Here is a 21,572-nt window from a genome sequence, read left to right on the forward strand (position 1 = left end):
GGGGTAGTTTGACCTTCTTTGTTATTTAATCAAACATATAAAAGATAAACTAACCAATAACTTGGAACAAAATAATTAAGGACCATTTCTTGTCCAGGTTCAATATCTGTTGATGGTTAATGATGGATACAGTTTTAGCCATTTTCACATTTTTGCCAAGAATATTATGGCTGATGATGCATGCGATGACGCCCTTTTCTGTAAAGTACTTGTAATTTATCCTACTAAAACTTCTACTACTCTAAGGGCCTCTTCACATGGCACAAGAAAATGAATAATTTTTTTTGTATCTTCTTTTTTCGAGAGGAAAAAAGGGAAAAAAAAATGTTTGAAGTATTTATTCATTAATACAAGTACAATTTAGGAGATTTATGGGTTTCTTCTGGGTGAAGATGGATTTTCAGTAATTATGATTCGGTCGTCCAAAACAGTGTTTTAAAAAGACAATATTTGAGGGGAAGCTGTAATAAAAATGCATCGGGACAATTAGCGAGGGCAAAAGTATTGTGAGACATAAATACTATTAATTTGGGCATACGCCTAAGCGTTGGACGCATTTTTATTTTGAGGTGTAAGTCCAAAACCCCTCTTCCAATTAAAATTAAAATTGTTAAATAAGTCCTTAAATTAATACGAAAAACTCACAAAATTCTATTTGTTATTAAATTTAAGAAGTTAAAAAACTTTTTTTGAAAAAAATTGTTCTTACCCATAATTTCTGGGGTTTTTTCCTCTTCTTCTTTCACGGGTAAAGGAGAAAATGATCAATGTGCAAACTAGCAAGCAATAATGTACCACCATTCATCACTTGCTCTAGTTTGACGCTTCTAATTATAGGTTCCTTCTTCATTTTTTTTCAAGCTAATTTATAAATTTCTACTCAATTTTATAAAAGTCTGATTAGTTTTTTAATATGAGCAATTCTGATTATAGTTAATTATAAATTTTTATTAACATTTTTTAAGATGAGGCAATTCTATGTAGGTACATTTTCAGTTATTTAAATTATATTTCTTGAAATTTCTATATAATTTTATTTTATTATTATTTATTTATGTTATATTAAAAAATTAAAAATACACAAAACTTAGCTAAACGTCCGCTTCTCGCTCATACTTTAAAAACACTACTACAAAGTCTCCCAGAGAAAAAGGAATCTCCTTATTTCCATAGCCTAAAATTCTATCTAGGAAGATGCAAATAATTTTCTCTTTATAAACCATAACAGACATTTTAATATGGACCCCCACCCCATTTTTTCAATACCTATAATAATATATTAAGCTATGATTTAAAAAAAAAGACAAATTAATGAGCTGATCATGATGATGTGGCGGGAGACTTGTTTAACAATTATTATTTAAATATTATCCCCTAAGTAAGTAGTATAACTAGAGGGACATCCATTGTAAAATCATCTAGCAAAAATTCAATCAAAGTTTTGTACAACATTCTTCCTAGCAATTCTTGTGTTCTCTCTACCATTCTCTTAGCAATTTCTAGAGTCTTAGGTTGACTTGGCATAGCAAGATCGTACACAAGTGGTGCAAGACGTGGGCAAGTTGTCAAGTGCCGCATGTGTCCTTAGTAAAAGACTAAGGGCGTGACAACGTGGTATCAGAGCCACGTTGTGTTTAAGGGAATGACAAACGACATACAAATCAACGCTGCTAACACCCAAACCGATGTCACCCAGAATGCCACCGACAATCAAGGCTATATAAAAAAGAGGAATGTCGCCAACAAGAATCAAGAGGTGTTGTTCGAGGTTGAGCCAAATAAAGGGCTTACATCCCAAGAACCTTCTACCAATAAGGCGAGCGATGATGATGTGAAGGTCTTGCCCGAGGATACCTTGCTCGGTAGAGAGTGGATCATGAAGGTTAATACGGGAATGGATGCAATCGAGATATTTGGCCAACGATTGGGGAAAGTAGAGGGCACTTTAAGCGTTCTTGAGTTACATACTCTCGAGGAGATCGAGAGCATTGGTCATACATAGACAGAGATATAGATGAGATAGATCATCGCTGCATTAGAGTGTAGACTCATGGAGGTGTTGAGCACTATCAATGCCATGAAGGCAAAGATAGAGGCATTCGAAAGGCAGGTCGATGTTGACATGACTGAGATAGACAAGAGCGTTGTCGTGACGAGGGAGGATAAGATCGAGGCTTCAAAACCACCAGCGTTCAAAGGGGTTAATGATGCACAAGAAGTAGAGAACTTTCTTTGGCACTTGGAGAACTATTTTCGGCATGAAAATCTAAGGGACGACGATGTCAAGGTCAACACTACAGTGTTGTACTTGTCTGAGACTTTCATGCTATAGTGGAGACGAAAATAGGCTGATGTTGAGAGAGGTCTGTGCATAATTAGCATGTGGGATCAGTTTAAGACCGAGTTCAAGTAACAATTCTTCTCAAATAATGTCTTATACTAGGTAAGGTGCAAACTTCGAGAGTTGAAGTAGACAAGGAGCATATGGGACTATGTCAAGGAGTTCACCACCCTTACTCTCCAAATTCCCAATATTATCAATGATGAATTATTGTTCCACTTTATGGATGGATTGCAGAATCGGGCTAATCAGGTGCTGCAATGCTGATAAGTCAAAGATATAGACGTAATGGAGGCTGAGTCTTTGATGGATTTACAACATGATATGTCTGACAAAGATAAAGATGAAGAGTCAAAAGTTATAAATGTCAAAGGTGGGGGATATCATAGGAAAAGCAAAGAGACCTACCAAAAAGGCCCCAAGACTCAAGATGCTAATAAGTCTGATTTTAAAAAGTTGAGTGGTCGCCAGAGCTATGCCGAGAAAAAAGGATGCTACATATGCAAAGGACCATACGACTTCAGAAATTATCCCGATTTAAAGAGTCTTAGTGCCATGTTGCATGAGCAGAAGGAACAAAAGCAAGTAGGGTGTTCAGGCACAACACAATTGGGCACGATAGAACTATGTGGAGCGATCAAAAGAAATCTATCTAATCTGATAACAATGGAAATCAATACGTGGACCTCATAATCAATAATAATTCCGCTTATGCACTAGTAAGCACTGGAGTAATTCACAATTTTATGATTGATGCTACAGAAAAGATATTCAAGTTGAAGCTCGCTCCAACTAACTCTCTTGTTAAGACCGTGAATGTTGAGGCTCAAAATTATCATGGTGTAGCTAATGGTGTTGGTGTCAAATTAGGCAGTTGGAAAGGTATAATAAACTTTACCGTTACATCAATGGATATCTTTGATATTATTTTAGGACAAAAGTTCTTTAGACATTGACATATTATGATCGACCCCTACCTCCAATGTCTCTTGGTCATGGAACGAGAAAGAGCTTGTAAAAAAACATTCTATTGACTTGATATGCGCCTATCGTGACTATGATCCACGGACAGAGTTAAGCATAATTTTCGGCTATGTAGTTAGTCAAGGGGCTCAAGAAGGGGGAGTCGACGTTCATGGCAACCATTGCAAGCTTAGAGGAAGACATGGGTTACTAGGAGACATTACCGCCTTGCATAGAGAAGATACTGGAAGAGAATAAGGATGTGATTCCTAATGAAATACCTAAGAACCTACCTCATAGGCTTGAGGTAGATTACACGATTGAGTTGGAGCCAAGATTTAAGCCACCTGCATTCCTCTTTATCACATGACACCAGTTATAGGAGCTCAGGAAATAATTGAAAAAGGTACCGAATGCTGGTCGCATCTGTCTATCGAAGGCACCCTTTAGCGTATGGTGTTGTTCCAAAATAAAAAAGATATATCATTGCACTTATGCATAGACTACCGGTGATAATGCTTGATGTTAATTGGTTTTGATGATTTAACAAACTAAGGGAACAGGTAAGGAACCTAATCCCTTTTAAGGAATTGAAGATTGAAAATGACAGCAGAGAACAGTACAAAACAGATCCTGCCAAATCTGCAGGTCTGTTGTGCGCGCGGCCAAGTTCCTGTGCAGAAGGACAGTTGTTTATCCAATAGAATTCATCCAACATAATGCATATCATTTTATATACATTCTTTACAATATTTCTCACTTGGATTTTTGGAATCATTGAAAAAGGAAAAATCATTGAAGCTCATGCTCTCAAGAATCTGAAATCTTCTCTTGAAGAAAACGAAGGACCTGATTGAGTTATTAGTCATTTTGTTCTTGTTTTTAGAGTTATGGTTTCTTGGTCTTAATCTTGTAAGGTCTATTCATAATATGTAAAGGAATTTAGATCAGTTCATTGTTTGTTTTGGTTGTTCATCTAGTCAAAATAACTAGAGTTAGTTATGAAGACTACATGAGGTCTAACTCAGCTAGAAACCTAGTGATTTAACAAGTAATAGAGTTATTGCTTCAGATCTGAGTGTAATAAAGTTGTTACATAGGGAGAGAAGGAATTGTGAGTGCAATTCCTAGATTGCAAGAGCTTGTAACCTAAATCTTTGGCTAAGTTGTTTAGTGAATATAAGAGGTGAAATCATGTGAGAGAGGTCATGGTTTTTATTTCTTGAGCAAGGAGTTTCATGTAAAATCTTGTGGCTGCTTTTATGTTTTTGTTCTTTAGTTTCTGCACTATTTTCTGATAAGGGACCTGAACCTAGAAGTTGGTGGACGCGTACATTCTATCAATTGATATCAAAGCAGGTTTTCTCTATTTAGTTGACACCAAGAGAAGTTCCTGTAAGAATGGATGCTCTACTCAGATACACTGAAGGACAAAATATCAACAAACCTTCATTGTTCAAAGGACAACACTTTTCATAGTAAAAATCAAGAATGAAAGCTTTCATACAGGCTAAAGACTATGAACTTTGTACAAGAGTTACTGATGGTCCAGAGTATCCAATGAAGAAAGATGGTGAAGATAATGATGTGAGAAAGGACAGGAGTGAATATGAGGAGGATGACTTCAAGATACTTGAAAAAAATGCAAAGGCTAAGCTTGTACTTATTTGTGGTCTTCGACCAGATGAGTATGTTCAAATATCAAGCTGTACCACAGCAAAGCAAAACTGAGAAGTTCTCATAGAAGCATATAAAATGAAAGAAGAAGAAAATGGAAGAAATGATAAGAATGATGTTGGTTCAAAGGTCGCTTTCATGGCACAATCTGATGTTTAGGAAGAAGCTAAAGGTCACTTTCATGGCACAATCTGGTGTTTAGGAAGAAGCTGAAGCAGAGGTAACCCTCCTTGACCTTAAACAAAACTTACATACTCTGTAAAAAAATTGAGAAGTCTTGCAACGGTATTGATTGACTCAATCACTAAGCTGTCAAATTATAAAGATCAATTTATTAACTGCTCAAATACCTTTCAAAATGAAAATTTGTCTCCTGTTTTACAAATATCCGATCTAGAAGAGCAAATAATGGTTTTGATAGAAGAAAATACAAAACTTAATCTTAATCTCAAGGAGTTAAACCAAAGTTATACTAGTGGCAAAGGTAAAATCAGTAGTTTACAGCTTGAGCTAGAAGAAAATCTTAGTGATGCTGGAGTAAAGTTGGCTATGACTTTTGATAGAAATGTACAACTTGAAAAAGATCTAGCTTTGGCTAGAGAAGATCTGTACAAATCACTAAAATGGACTACCTCTTCAAGGACTCTTGAAAATACAACTGGTTAGAGTAGCAATGATAGAAGGAGTCTAGAAAGTATAAATATCAGTTATCTTTGTAATTCCCATAGTAAATTTGGTTCAGAAATTGAAAATCTTCTATGTCTTCACTCTTCACTGTGGTCGAGATGGTCATTTGAAGAAAGACTGTTCAGCTTGAAAAAATTCTCTAAATATATTCTCAAATTATGTTGAATTAAAAGTGAAGCAGAGCAAGGGACTTGGTCCTAACTCTAGACATAAACATAAAATGAGACAAGATACTTTACTTTATTGGATAAAAAAATCTCTTGTCATGCCTTTGCCAAATTATTGGGAACTCAAATTGAATGGGTTCCCAAATCTAACAAATGATCTGTGTTACAGGATAGTGGGAGAAGCATAAATCAATGTTGGTTCATGAATAGTGGTTGCTCAAAGCACATGATTGAAAAGATTAAAAACTTCCTCTCACTCAAGGCACTTCAAAGTGGAGGTGTCTCTTTTGGAAATGGTAAGAAAGGATACATTCTAGGAATAGGAAGGATCAACAAATCTCTCAAATACTCTATTGAGAATATGTACTATGGGAATGGGTTGAAGTACAGTCTTCTAAGTATCTCTCAAACATGTGATAAAGGGAATGAAGTTAGATTTCGATCAGAAATATGTACTGTGATAAATCTAAAGTCAGGAGAAGTGATTTTGACTGCTCAAAGATGCGAGAAAACATGTATGTTGCTGATTTGTATGCTGCTCAAGGGGATGATATTACTTACCTAAGTGCTCAAAGTGAAAATGCTGATTAGTGGCATTGAAGATTGGGTCATGTAAGCTCTTCGCTACTAAACAAACTGGTATCCAAGGAACTGGTCCGTAGACTACCCAGAATGAAGTTTTCTGATGACAAAGTATGTGATGTTTGTGTCAAAGTAAAACAAACCAAATCTTTTTTCAAGACCAAGAAGCAAGTGAGTACTACAAGACCTCTTGAGTTGATTCATATGGACTTATGTGGTCCTGTAAAGATTCAAAGTAGAGGAGGGAAGAAATATATTTTGGTGATAGTGGATGACTACTCTTGATACACCTGGATCATGTTTTTGAGGACTAAATATAAGACATATGATGTATGGATGATATTTGCCAAGATGATTCAGACAAATTTGAACTGTAAGATTGCTGGAATCAGGTCTGATTATGGCACAAAATTAAAAATGTAAAAGTTGATGGTTTCTGTGCACAAAATGGGATACATCATAATTTCTTAGCTCTAAGGACTCCTTAGCAGAATGGTTTAGTAGAAAGGAATAATAGAACTCTGATTGACATTGCCAGAACCATGCTTATTAACTCAAATCTTCCTAAAAACTTCTGGATAGAAGTTGTTAACACAACTTGTTATGCGACAAACAGATGCTTAATAAGGTCAATTCTGAACAAAACCCCCTATGAAATTCTCAATAATAGAAAGCCCAAGTTGAGCTACTTAAGAGCATTTGGTTGTAAATGCTTTGTGTTGAAAAATGGAAACAATGACCTTGGAAAGTTTGATCCTAGAAGTAATAAAGGAATTTGTGTAGGATATTCTTCCACAAGCAAGGCTTACAGAGTTTATAACAAGAGAACTCTATGCATTAAAGAGAGTGTTCATGTGATTTTTAATGAAAATGGTAAAATCAAGGATCTGAAGAACAGAGATGATGATGAATTGGAGGAACTATTATAAATTCAGAGATATACTCTACATGCAATCACCACAGATAATGTGCATACTGTTACTGATGTGGCTAAACCTGAATAAGATGAAGGAACAAATGAAGTTGCTGAACTTGAAGAGGGACCTGGTCTATTTGAGAATCCTTCAGTAGAAGATATTATTCAAACTGAAGATGATAACTTAGAGAATGAGAATGAGGAAGTAGATCAACCTCCTCAACTCTCAATATCCAAAATAGGACAAAAACACAAGAAGTCTCATCTACATGATAATCTAATCTCTCAATTGGATTCTAGAATACAAACTAGATCCAAAACTATAAATCTAGCAGGTTTCTCAGCATTTATTTCAATTATTAAACCAAAAGGCATTAGGAAAGCTTTAAAGGATGTTGACTGGGTAAATTCTATGCAAGAAGAATTGCATTAGTTTTAGAGAAGTAAAGTATGACATCTAGTTCCTAGACCTTCTGATAGAACTATAATTGGGACAAGGTGGGTGTTCAGGAACAAACTGGATGAAATTGAATCAGTACAAGAAACAAATCAAGACTCATAGTGTAGGAATATAATCAAAAGAAAGAAATAGATTATGATGAGACATTTGTTCCGGTAGCAAGAATTGAAGTCATTAGAATTCTTATTGCTTTTGCGGCCTTTGTGGAGTTCAAGCTGTTCCAAATGGATGTAAAAAGTGCTTTCCTAAATGGCTATCTGAAGGAAGAAGTGTATGTGAAACAACCTTCTGGATTTGAGGATATTGATCATCTATATCATGTTCTAAAATTGGACAAAGCCCTATATGGACTGAAACAGGCTCTTAGGGCCTGGTATGAAAGATTATCAAAGTTTCTTCTTGAAATGGATTCAAAAGAGGAAGAATTGACAACACTCTATTCTTGAAATCTAGAGGCAATGAATTGCTTATTATTTAGGTGTATGTTGATGACATTATCTTTGGAGCCACTTCAGACCTCCACTGTGAAGGGTTTGTAAGTCTCATGGGAAGTGAGTTTGAAATGAGTATGATGGAAGAGTTAAGTTTCTTTTTAGGAATGTAGATCAAACAGACACCAAATGGAATATCTATTTTTCAAGAAAAGTACATCAAGAAGATACTCAAAATATTCCATATGATGGATGCAAAGCCCATTGATACTCCTATGGGAACTAATATAAAGTTGGATGCCAATGGAACTGATCCTGCAGTCAATGAGACTATGTATATAGGTATAATTTGGTCTTTGCTATATCTAACTGCTAGTAGGCCTGGTATTGTGTTCAGTGTTGGTATATGTGCAAGGTTCCACCCTTGTCTAAAGGAATCACATCTGAAGGCTGCCAAAAATATTCTTAGATATTTGAGGAGAACTGGGCCTGGTCCTATTTTATCCATCAAGAGATTCTTTTAACTTGGTAGGGTATGCAGATGCAGACTATGCTGGGTACCAGGTTGACAGGAAGAGCACCTCAGAAATGGTTAATTTCTTGAGTTCATGTCTTATCTCATGGGGTACTAAGAAGCAGAATTTTGTTGTTCTTTCAATAGCTGAAACCGAATATGTAGCAGCTGCCTCATGTTATGCACAGTTATTGTAGATTAAACAAAAACTGGAAGATTTTGGTATTGTTACTCAAACAATTCCTCTTTTGTGTGATAATATCAGTGCTTTAAACATGGCAAAGAATCTAGTGCAGCACAAGAGAACTAAACACATAGATGTTAGGCATCACTTTCTGAGAGACAGTGTTGAAAAGGGAAATATCTCTATGAATTTTTTTAAAACTGAGGATCAAATTGCAGATATCTTCACAAAGGCTCTAAGTAGGGATCAATTTGACAAGAATAGATTGAAGTTAGGGCTGTTAAAGCTAACTGATATGTGCATTCTCTGAAGCTTGCAACCCTCATTGACTATGATCAGGATGCAGGTATCTTCGATCCTTGCATTATTTTATGTTATGAAAAGTCAATCTTGTACCTGTTTAGGTATACACTCACAAAAAGTAAGCTTGAAGAACTGGAGAAGCAGGAAAACTCATTTCTAACACGGTGAAGAGGGACCTAGTTTTATCTCAAGGTTGGTATTCATTATATTGCATTCCCCTCCTTTATATATCTCCACAAGTCCCTCAAGGTTTCAAATTAAAACCCTATCTGTTCAAAGCAAATTCATTTCTCTCTTCCTTTAAAAATTTTCATTCCTCATTTCTTATATCCAGATCCTAATGCATTTCCTAGTGGTCTTGACATTCTAACTTCTTTTACTTCTCCTTTAAAGGAGACATTTTCTATAACCACTTTAGTTGAGTGTGAGTGTGTAGAAGGAAAGACTAGGAAAGTAAGAAGAATGTCAGAATTATTGATTGAGCAGACCCAGTTGAAGCATAAACTGGAAGGTATGACAACACTGTGAAGTGTTAAAGATGTTGAGATTGCAAGGCTTAAGTCACAGGTAGTTACAACACAATCAAAGGGACTAGGTTCTTCTAAATTGCAAGCATTTAAGGAAGAAAATGTTAGCCTTGCTGCACAGGTCACCAGTCTCAAAGACAACTACTTCAACATCATGAAAGCCATGTTGATCAACTGACCCTCCTCCTCAAATCCCTTACTTAAAAACCCCTTATCCTCCTAGTGTCACCTTATGAAATTCTCTGTCCTTCTTAAACTGATCACAGTGGTTTACATTCTCAGTTATTCTGTAATGTATTGAATATTATCCTTCACTTATGTTGAATGAATGACTCTATTTCTTTTGTTAACTTCTTGATTTATTACTGGTTGACTTGTGCTTGTGTTGCCCTTAGTGGCTATAAATTTTCTAAGAATATGCATGCCTTGATCTTACTTTACTGCTTTTTCTTTTTTATGATGTCAAAAGGGAAATATATTGTAAGCTAAAGATTAAGTACAGTACTTAGTTTACTCAGTGTTGAATTGTATGTATTGGTGAAAGGGGGAACTCCCTATTGGTGAAAGGGGGAACACATCAGTGGGTTGAATTGTTGAATTGGGAGAATTGCTTCTATTTTGTATACAATTCCCCATTTTGTCTACCTGAATGTTGGTGAAATGGGGAACAGTTATAGAGAGATCTGCTTCTAGTTCTGTTCTGTAGTGGAAAGGGAGAATGTGGGAGAATGTTGTAAAAGGGTTTGTCAACATCAAAAAGAGAGAAATTAATAATGCTTTATGTTAATTGGTTTTGATGATTTAACAAATAAAGGGAATAAGTAAGGGACCTGATCTCTTTTGAGGATTCAAAGATTAAAAATGATAACATACAACAGTATAAAATAGATTCTGCCAAATCTGCAGGTCTGTTGTGTGCGCGGCCGAGTCCCTATGCAGGAGGACAGTTGTCTACCTAATAGAATTCGTCCAACACAATGTATATCACTTTTATATACATTCTTTACAACATTTTTCACTTGGATTTTTAGAATCATTGAAAAAGGAAAAACCATTGAAGCTTATGCTCTCAAAAATTTGAAATCTGCTCTTGAAAAAGATGAAGGACCTAATAGAGTTATCGGTAATTTTGTTCTTATTTTTAGAGTTGTGGTTTCTTGGTCTTAATCTTGTACGGTCTATTTCTAATATGTAAAGAAATTTAGATTAATTCATTATTTATTTTGGTTGTTCATCTTGTCAAAATAACTAGAGTTAGTTATGGAGACTAGTGAAGTCTAAGTCAGCTAGGAGTCTAGTGAAGTCTAAGTCAGTTAGGAGTCTAGTGATTTAGCAAGCAATAGAATTATTTCTTCAGATTTGAGTGTAACAGAGTTGTTACATTGGGAGGAAAGGGATTGTGAGTGCAATTCCTATATTTCAAAAGCTTGTAACCTAAATCTTTGGCTCAGTTGTTTAGTGAATATTGGAGGTAAAATCCTGTGAGACAGGTCGTAGTTTTTCTTTCTTAAGCAAGGAGTTTCCATGTAAAATCTTGTGTCTGATTTTATGTTTTTGTTCTTTAGTTTCTGCACTGTTTTATGATAAAAGACCTGGTCCCAGAAGTTGGTGGATGCATATATTCTATCAATTGGGCACTAAACAAAATAAGAGTAAAGAACAAGTTTTCGATCCCGCTAATATTTGACTTATTTGATAGCTTAGAAAAGCCAAGTACTTTACCAAGGTAGATCTTGCTAAGGCTATTACCAGGTTCACATTGCAGAAGGAGATGATCCAAAGATAGTATATGTGAAAAGAATGAAGCTTTTGAGTGGTTGTTAATGCCCTTCGGCTTAACCGACGCACCTGCTACAATTGCACCCACATGAAGAAGATATTTCATCCCTACCTTGATCAGTTCATGGTACTATACTTTCATGATATAGTTATCTACAACAACACCTTGGAAGAGCGAGCACATAGAACATTTAAGGAAGGTTTTCCAAGTCTTGCGAGAGAATAAGCTATACATCAAAAGAAAGAAGTGCGAGTTTGTACGATCAAAGGTAGGGCTGGGCATAAATTTCAAAAAATCAAAATATCGGACTAAACCAATTTTTTTTGATTTTTTGATTTCGGTATTTCAATTTTTGGTTCGATTTTCGGTCCATATTTTTTGTAAATTCAGTTTTTCAGTTCAGTTTTTGGTAACGCATTTTGTTATACTTCGGTATTTCGGTTAACCAAAATTTAATGCATACTATATTAGATATTTTAATTATTAAATACTTTTTATAATTATTTACTTTTCTACCCTTAGCCTAGGTTTTCACTTTTAATTTTTATTCTGCCTAGTGCCTTCATCGAGACTTCTCACTTCTCGGTCTCAATCGACCATCAACTTCGCACTATCTCATACTTTTCACTTCTCTTGCAGGATGCTGTATTTTCTCTTTATAATATGCTTTTACTATTTTTTCAATTTTTTGGGGCACGGAAAACATAGAAAAGAAAAGGTCCAAGTTAGTAGCTTCCACCAGATTCTCACAAAATTGAAAGTAAGTTGTCTGGCATGTAGTATTATGTCAATGGAAGTATGGAAAAATACATTGAACCTAACTATAAGACAATCAATATTTGACTTAACTAACTGCGTGGAATTACATTAGCAACACATATATGTAGAGAATAATAGTGACCATCATAATCAAATCAAGAAATATTACTTACAAAACAGAACCATACGATACATTGTGAAATCACATAATATAAAATCTAAAAAAAGCACTTTAAGTAGGCTCATAACACAAAAAACTGAATTTAAAAAATTGAATCAAACTGAACTAAATTACAAGAAATTGAACCGAACTGAATTGGTTTAGTTTGGTATTCGGTACAACAATTACACAAATTAAAAACCGAAATAAATAAATTGAATTACCGAATACCTAGCCCTAATTAAAGATGCCCTTATTAGGCCATGTCATCAGCAATGGAAAGCTATGCATGGACGAAGCTAAGATACAAGCTATCTAAGAGTGGGAAGAACCTACAAAGGTAACTGAGTTCATATCCTTCCTTGGCCTTGTTAACTACTATCGTCAGTTCATCAGTGGATATTCTGCCAAGGAAACACCATTCACAGAATTTCTGAAGAAGAACAAGGCATAAGTTTGGACGGAACATTGTCAAAAGGCCTTTGAAGGCCTTAAGATAATTGTGATTGAGGAGCCTGTCTTAGCATTGACTGACTTTATCAAGACATTCGATGTATATATAGATACATCAGATTTTTTCATAGGAGGTGTCTTGATGCAAGATAAACATCTTATAGCATTCTGGAGCCGAAAGTTGAATGTGACAGAACGACGTTACACAATGCAAGAAAAAGAGGTCGTTGACATTGTGCATTGGCTTCGCGCATGGAGACATTACTTGCTTAGGTAGATGTTTGTGGTCAAGACTGACATTGTAACTACTAGTTAATTTCATATGCAAAAGAAGCTTACATCAAAGTTGTAAGACCCCAAAAGTTGGAAGGGACCGAAACAAGTTCAAAAAGAAAAAACAAAAATCCCAGTTTGTCGAATGATTCGGCGAACTGTTGAATATGTTTGTGAGCTCAAGGAAGACCGCCGAAAGTTACAGGAAGTTGGGTTGTAATAAAGCCTAGTCAACGAAGAAGGGAAACTCGGTAGACCACCGGTCCAGTCGACAATCTCGACGGAGACCATCGAATGGACCAAAAACTTGACCCCAGGGATTGGCCAAGTCAGTGATGAAGGTGCCATTCGGCAACTCACCGAATGGATTTGGCGGACTCAGATGGCTTCACCAAATTGACTTGTCAATTATTTTATCCGAGTTATTTCAATCTTTTTTTACCCAATTAAATCAGCTAAGTCATTTTGGACTATTTTTGAGAGACCTATAACTACCCAAACCCTTTGAATTCCCCTCATTCACTCTTCAATCCTCAATTGCAATATTTTTCTCTCTAAAATATTTTTCCTAGGGTTTTATCTTCAAGACAAGTTAAGGTTCAAGGATTCCAAGAATTCAAGTCTCCATAATCTTTGCATTTAGGGTTCAATTGACCAAGGTATGTGAAAATTCACCAATTGATTTATTCATCCATTGGGTCCCAAAAGATATCAAATTTTTGAATTTAATTTCACCCAATTTGTGAGGGTTTTATGTTTATTCTTCATGGGTCCTTTTTATTTGATTAAATTAACGTTATTCTTCATTATCATGCATGAATTTACTACAATACCTAATTTCTAACTGATTTCGCATGGACTCATGCACTATGTAATTTTTTAGTATATATTTATGAAGTTATGATCATGAATTGATGACGTATTTTATGAAAAATCTATGACAATGACAAATTATGATTTCAATGATGTATCTATGGTTGTGAAAGGTAATTCTCACACACTATGTTAAGGAGGTGAAAGATTTTCTCACCCAATTCAAGGATTCGTAAGAATTGAAAGGATTTATCATTCTTATATGAATCAATCATCTTTATGAGATACTCTTATAACTATTTTCATATTAACTCTAATGATTATGTTTAACTGTATTCCGTTGGGATAATGACTAAGCACCGAGAGGACTTTAAGATGGAGTTCATTTCGGAAGCCCAAGTAGTTTTCTAAGGGAATCCTAGTAGCAACCTTTAGTCCCTAACTATATTGCCTGTGTAGGTTTGCCTAATGATCTAGCTAGTGGATCCATATTTAGATCACGATGTTAAGATGTTCTCACAGAGTCTACCTTGGCAAGTAGCCTCTCTCTTCTCGATGTGGTAGTTACATTGGATTCCATGTTATAGCTCGCATAGTCTTAAGTACCAGTTAAAGGTCCTATCCCACACGAAAAGGTATATGTTATGATATGATTTCTATGTTAGTTTTATGATATCTTGACCACATGATTATGATGTTTTAAATATCTTCAAATTTTACCCATGCTTTAAAAATATTGGTCATGCACCTCAAGATCATATTTCTCATGTCCTATTATCATTGTTCACACATGTTTCTCACATAATTAGTGCGTTTCATGTACTAACACATACCTTTAACTATATTGTATCATAATGTAGGGTTCAAAGATCACGTTCATCCTCCCATGCATGGCTAGAGTTGCTTTGGTATCATCTCTTGATTAGTGAGTCCTCACGTCTCAAGGGCATAATTGAGATGAATTTATGTTCTTTTATCATGAGGTTTCTTTCTTCTATGGATGAGCTAGGAACATATTTTCTGCCCCCATCTAGACTATAGTAGAGGCATGTTTAGACGATTATGAATTATAGATTCGACTATTCAGACATGTTGTATGGAGTTCTTCTTTCTACCTGAGTTTTTGTTGAGATTTATCTTCCGCTTATGCTTGATTTTGATATTTTAGGTTACCTTATGTATGCGATATATGCTAAGAGGTTTGGTTGGGATCCCTCGAGATTCTGATCATCGTATCACGACTATGTCCTAGCTTGGATCGTGACAGAAATAGGCTAGGTGGTAGGATTTCTTGGCCGAGTTTGACTATGTACTAGAGTATAAGCCGAATAAGGGTAACGTCGTAGCTGATGCCTTAAGAGGAAAACTAAACTTGTCTATTACTACAACAAACAGGGATAGTATAGATGCTATAAAAGAGGTCATGCAATATGATCCACTAACCAAGCATCTTATTGAGTTAGCCACCCAAAGAAAGATGAGACATTTTTGGGTGAAGGATGGTCTGTTGTTCACCACTGGACGGAGGGTCTACGTGCCCAGGTTTGGAGATATTGCGTATTATGAAGGAGAGTCAGGATACCTTGTGGGCTGGTTATCCAGGAAAACATCGCTCTAGGGCCTTTGTTGAGTCGGTCTACTACTGGTCGCGCATACGAAAAGACATAGAGTGATATGTTCAGACTTGTCTTGTTTGCCATCAAGAAAAGATTCAACAGAGACAACCCAGAGGACTTTTGGAACCGCTACCAGTCGTATGTTGTCCATGGGAGAGTGTGACTATGGATTTCATCATATGTCTACCAAAGTCTGATGGTTATGGCATTATCATGGTAGTTATGGATATATTTTCTAAGCATGCCACTTTTATGTCCGTCTCACCAAGTTGCACAACCAAGGAAGTTGCCAAGCTATTCTTCAAGAATGTGATGAAGAATTGGGGCATACCGAAGCATATCATCATTGATTGAGACCCCTGTTTCACTGGAAACTTTTGCAGAGAGTTGTTTCACATACTTGGCACGGAGCTACACCTTGTTATACCCCATTTTAACTCGAGGTCAAACGGTGTACAACATATTGATGATTCCTAAATTATTTAATTTTAAGGAGTCGCCACCTAATTATTTTTTAAGGTAAATTAGGATACCTAAATAATTAACTTATTCAAAGCTAAAAAATGATCTCCGATTAGTGGTCTACTTAACTTATGAGATTCTAGATAAGGGTTCTAGTTATCCTAAAGGGAAGGGGTTAGGCATCCTTCAAGATTCGTTAAAAACGATTACCGGCCAAACTTAGGTTAAATGATTAAAATTATAAAAAAGGTTGCTCAAAAGTTTTGAAAACAAAGCTTAGTAACTAAGTGAGTGTTTAAATGCGATATATATATATTTTAATAACTAATCCTTAAAGAAAAATATTGATTTTCTTTTATTATGATGAACCATTTTAATTAAAGTTTCACAAATCTAAATATCCATATAATGTTAGCTATTGCATTGGTGAGAACACAACGACAATAATAATAATAATAATATGATAAATAATAATAATAATAATAATAATAGAAATAATAATATTAATAACGGCAGTAAATAATAATAATAATAATAATAATAATAATAATAATAATAATAATGATAATAATAATAATAATGATAATAATAATAATAATGATAGTAACACTAAATAATACTAATAACGATAATAATAATAATAATAGAAATAAAAATACTAATGATAATAATGATAACGAATTTAATACTAATAATACTAATAAAGATAACGATAATAATATTAATAATAATAATAGTAAAATAAAATACTACGAATAATAATAGTAACGATAATAATAATAATAACAGTAAATGAAAATACTACTACTACTATTAGTACTACTAATAATGATGAAGAAAATAATAATAATAATAATAATAATAGTAGATAGAAATACTACTAATACTAATGATAATAGTAATAATAATAATAATAATACTAACAGTAAAATAAAATACAACTACAACTCATAACAACAACAACAACAACAATAATAGTAATAATAATAATATTAAATAAACTATACTAGTATAATAATGATAATAATAATAACAAAAATAATAATAATAATAATAAGTAAATAATAATAATAATAATAATAATGATGATAAATAGTGATAACAACAACAATAATAATAATAGCAATAATAATAATAATAATAATAATAATATGATAACGGTAAATATAATAGCAATAATACGAATAATAATAAATAGATAATAATAACAATAGCAATAATAATAATAAGAATAAGAATAATAACAATAAGCATAATAAATAATAACGTTAATAACAAATAACAATAACATATAATAATAATAAAATAATAACAATAGTAGTATAATAATAATAATAATAATAATAATCATAAATAAAATATCGATAAATATAATAATGATAATAATAATAATGATAATAACAATAAATAATGATAATAATAATAATGATAATGATGATGATATTAATAATGATAACTATACTAGTAATGATAATAGTAATAACAATAATAATAACAAAAATACTAACAATGATAGTAATAATAGTGAATAAAAAAAACAAACATTGCTACTATTAATAATAATAATGACGAAAATAATAATAATAATAATAATAGTAATGAAATGATGATAGTAATATTAACGAAGTAATAATAATAGTAAAAAAATAGCTATTAATAATAATGACGAAATGATAATAATAATAATGCAAATAATAATAATAATAATAACGAAAATGATAATAATAATAATAATAATAGTACTACTAATAATATTAATAACGAAAATAATAATACATATAATAACATAATAATAATAATGGTAACATTAATAATAATAGCAGTAAACAAATGTACTACTAATAATGATAATAATAATTACGAAAATATTAATAAACTAATAATAATAATAATAATAATGCTAACAGTAAATAAAATACTACTACTAATAATAATAATAATAAAAACGGTAATAATAAAAATATATACTACTACTACTAATAATAATAATAAGGAAAATAATAATAACAATAACAATAATAATATTAATAATAATAATAGTAATACTAACAGAAAAATAAACATACTACTACTTCTATTAATAATATTGACAGCGAAAATAATAATAATAATAGTAATAACAGAAAATAAAATATACTACTAATAATAATAGCAATAATAATTAAAATAACAATAATAACGACATCAAATAAACAGACACTTTAAGAATAATAATAACAATAATAATAAATGCTAAAAATATAAACAGCCCGGATTGACACTGAATATGGCGATCTTATTCGTTTGCTATTTTTAAAAGATCTAGGATATCGACTCCATGTGAGGGTAGGAAGATTATATCGAGTCTCAGATCAAGACTCCATTTTTGCTCCAGGGGTGTTCATGCAAAACAAGAAAATAATGACAAAATTAGCAAGATAATAATTTAGGATAACCTTTTATGATAATAACAAATGAGAAATAAAAGAAGAACGGAGTAAATATTACCTGTTGCTGGGCAGTGAACGGAAATGCTTTGTTCACGAATATACCCTTGTTTTTCGAGTAAAATCGAGTTCAAATTGAGAGAAAATTCGAAAATTCTTCCCTATTCCGTCTGTGTTCGTTTTTTTTCCTTTTTTGTGTTCTGTCTAATCCCTCTATTTATAGGGAGATAGAAATTAAATAAAAATAAAAATAAAAATAAAAATAATAACGGATGATTAAAATAATGCGGAGTGGGCGAAAATATAAAATAATGCGGAACGGCGGAAAAATAATAATTAATACGAAATGGGCGGATTATTAAAATAATACGGAACGGCGGGAAAATAATAAAATAATGCGGAATGTGGCAAAATATTAAAATAATGCGGAATGGGCAAAATATTAAAATAATACGGGATGAATAGAAAAATAAAATAGCTGAAAGAAATATATATATATATTATATATATATATATATATATGTATATTGATGGGAAATTAATATATTTATTATTTATTTATTTTCGGATGAAGAATAAAATTATTTTTATTATTTTATTTATTGTATATTTTTATTATTATTATTTATTGTATTTTTTTTATTTTTTTATTTTTTTAAAAAAAGGAAAATAAATTCGGATGAATATATATATATATATATATATATATATATATATATATATATATATATATATATATATTGAAGAGGGACAAAAGATTATGGGTTAATTAATATAGTATTAATATAGGGTATGGGGAGGGGCACGCGTGTCAGTCTTTTCTTCTTTTTTTTTTTTTTTTTTTTTTTAATTAATATTTCTTCCGAAAATATATATATATATATATATATATATTTTCGGAAGAATATATATGGGGAAGGGGGTGCATGCTTTAGTTTTTTTTTATTAGTATAGGGAAACGGGGAGGGGACAAAGTGTGGTAGTAAATTATATTTAATTATTTTTTTTTTTTTTAATTAATATTTATTCCGAAAATATATATATATATATATATGGGGAAGGGGGGTGCATGCTTTAGTTTTTTTTATTAGTATAGGGAAACGAAGAGGGGACAAAGTGTGGTAGTAAATTATATTTTATTATTATTATTTTTTTTTATTTTTTTTTTTTTAATTATTTTTATTTTCGGATGAATAAATAATATATATATATATTTTAAATTTCTTTGTTTATTATTATTATTATTATTTATTTATTGATTTATTTATTTTTATTTTTTGACGAGGAGATGACATATATATTATTTGCGTGTTGTAGTATTAATGGAAGAATAAAAATAATAATAAAAAAAAAATTGTTAATTCAATATTAATTATTTGTTATTTAGGAGAAGTAATGAAAACGTAAAATTAATTAGTGAAATTGGTTATCAAATTAGACGAATTAATTTACGACCTTCTTAATTTTAACAAAAGTAAAATGATTAACCTCATTGTAACTAATTATTAATTTACGAAATAATTAATTATGGTAAATAATAATTTTCTTTTTTATAAGTCAAATTTAAATATTACTAAGAGATAATGACTATATAACAAAAAAAAAAAAAAAAAATAAATAAAATAAAAAAATGCATATGTTATGAAGATGACAAATTATTTAAAATACACTTGAAAATATGCATGGTTTTATAAAAGCCAATTATTTTAATTTAATTAAAATTGAAGAAGTCTAAAAATTAAAATAAGATGAGTATGCATTAATTAATTAACAAACCTCTCATTTTTGACAAAGTAAATAATTAACTTCAGTTTAAATAAATAAATAAATTAACTTGAAATATGAGTCTATTAATTAGATCAAACTAATTAACAGAGCTATTTATTTTTAAAAATAAAAAATCTTTTGAGACAACAATTTTTTTTTTGAATAAATATATTATATTCAAGAATTATTTTATAAAAAAAAATAAAATATATATATATATATATATATAGAGAGAGAGAGAGAGAGAGAAATTAATTTAAAATGATGATACCATATATGTATATTTCGTTTTATTATTGTTATTATTATTATTATTTAATTTTATAAATATATTTTATTATTATTGTATTATTATTATTTATTATTATTATTATTTTTTTTTTTTTTTATTTTTTTTTTTTGTAAAAATTACGTTGTTGAGGGTAAAAATTGGGTGTCAACAGCTGTCCCTCTTTGATCGAAGACGATGAAAGAGTTTTTGGGCAAAGAAGTTGACATAATAGCCAATTTTGTCCCGGCCATCAATGTTAAAATGAAGTTTATGAAAAATGAAGCGAAGCAAAAGGGAGCGTATTGACAATATAAAGAGATAAAGTGGAATTAAAAACCTGGACTCGACAAGGGGCGAGAATATTGGAAAGAACGAAGTAAAGCCTAACCCCAAAGAAATCGTCCCAATAACGAATAATGGCGAGACTGGATTTTAAAACCTGAATTATAGAAGTAGGTTGAGTAGAGTTCGAGAGTAGATTCATGACCATTGTTGGTGAGTTTGACTTTCCAATAAACATCCCCGTTCACTGCTTAGAAACAATTCCACGTTATGCTGCGATTTCTGCAAAACTTAAACTTGATAAGACAATTAGTAAATATTAAATATAGATCAATGTGCAATAAGCTTATGGGAATGACACCTTTAGGGTGCGAGTATATATGAAAAATGCGGCCTTGCAAGCCGTAATGATTAAATAAAATCGAAGCGTATGAAAAATAGAGTTTTAAAGCCGATGATTCATGATAGTGGTGTCTTTCAGCAATGATTAATGAAATGAGGCTTTAACCCAAATGATTTATGAAGAATGCGACTTTAATGAAGATTGCAACTCCTCAAGTCAATGATTAATGAAAATAATGTCTTTGCAAATATTGCAACTTTGCAAGCGTTTTATACAATTGTATTTAAAGCATTTGTGCAAAGCAGTAGAAAGCAATTGAAAGCCATGTGGAGCGCAAATAAAATATTTGAATATATCGAAAGCATTTGTGCAGTGCATTTGAATGAATTGTAAGCATTTGTGCAGTGCATTTGAT

This window comes from Solanum dulcamara, chromosome 12, assembly GCF_947179165.1.
Source record: "Solanum dulcamara chromosome 12, daSolDulc1.2, whole genome shotgun sequence".
In the NCBI taxonomy this organism is placed as follows: domain Eukaryota; kingdom Viridiplantae; phylum Streptophyta; class Magnoliopsida; order Solanales; family Solanaceae; genus Solanum; species Solanum dulcamara.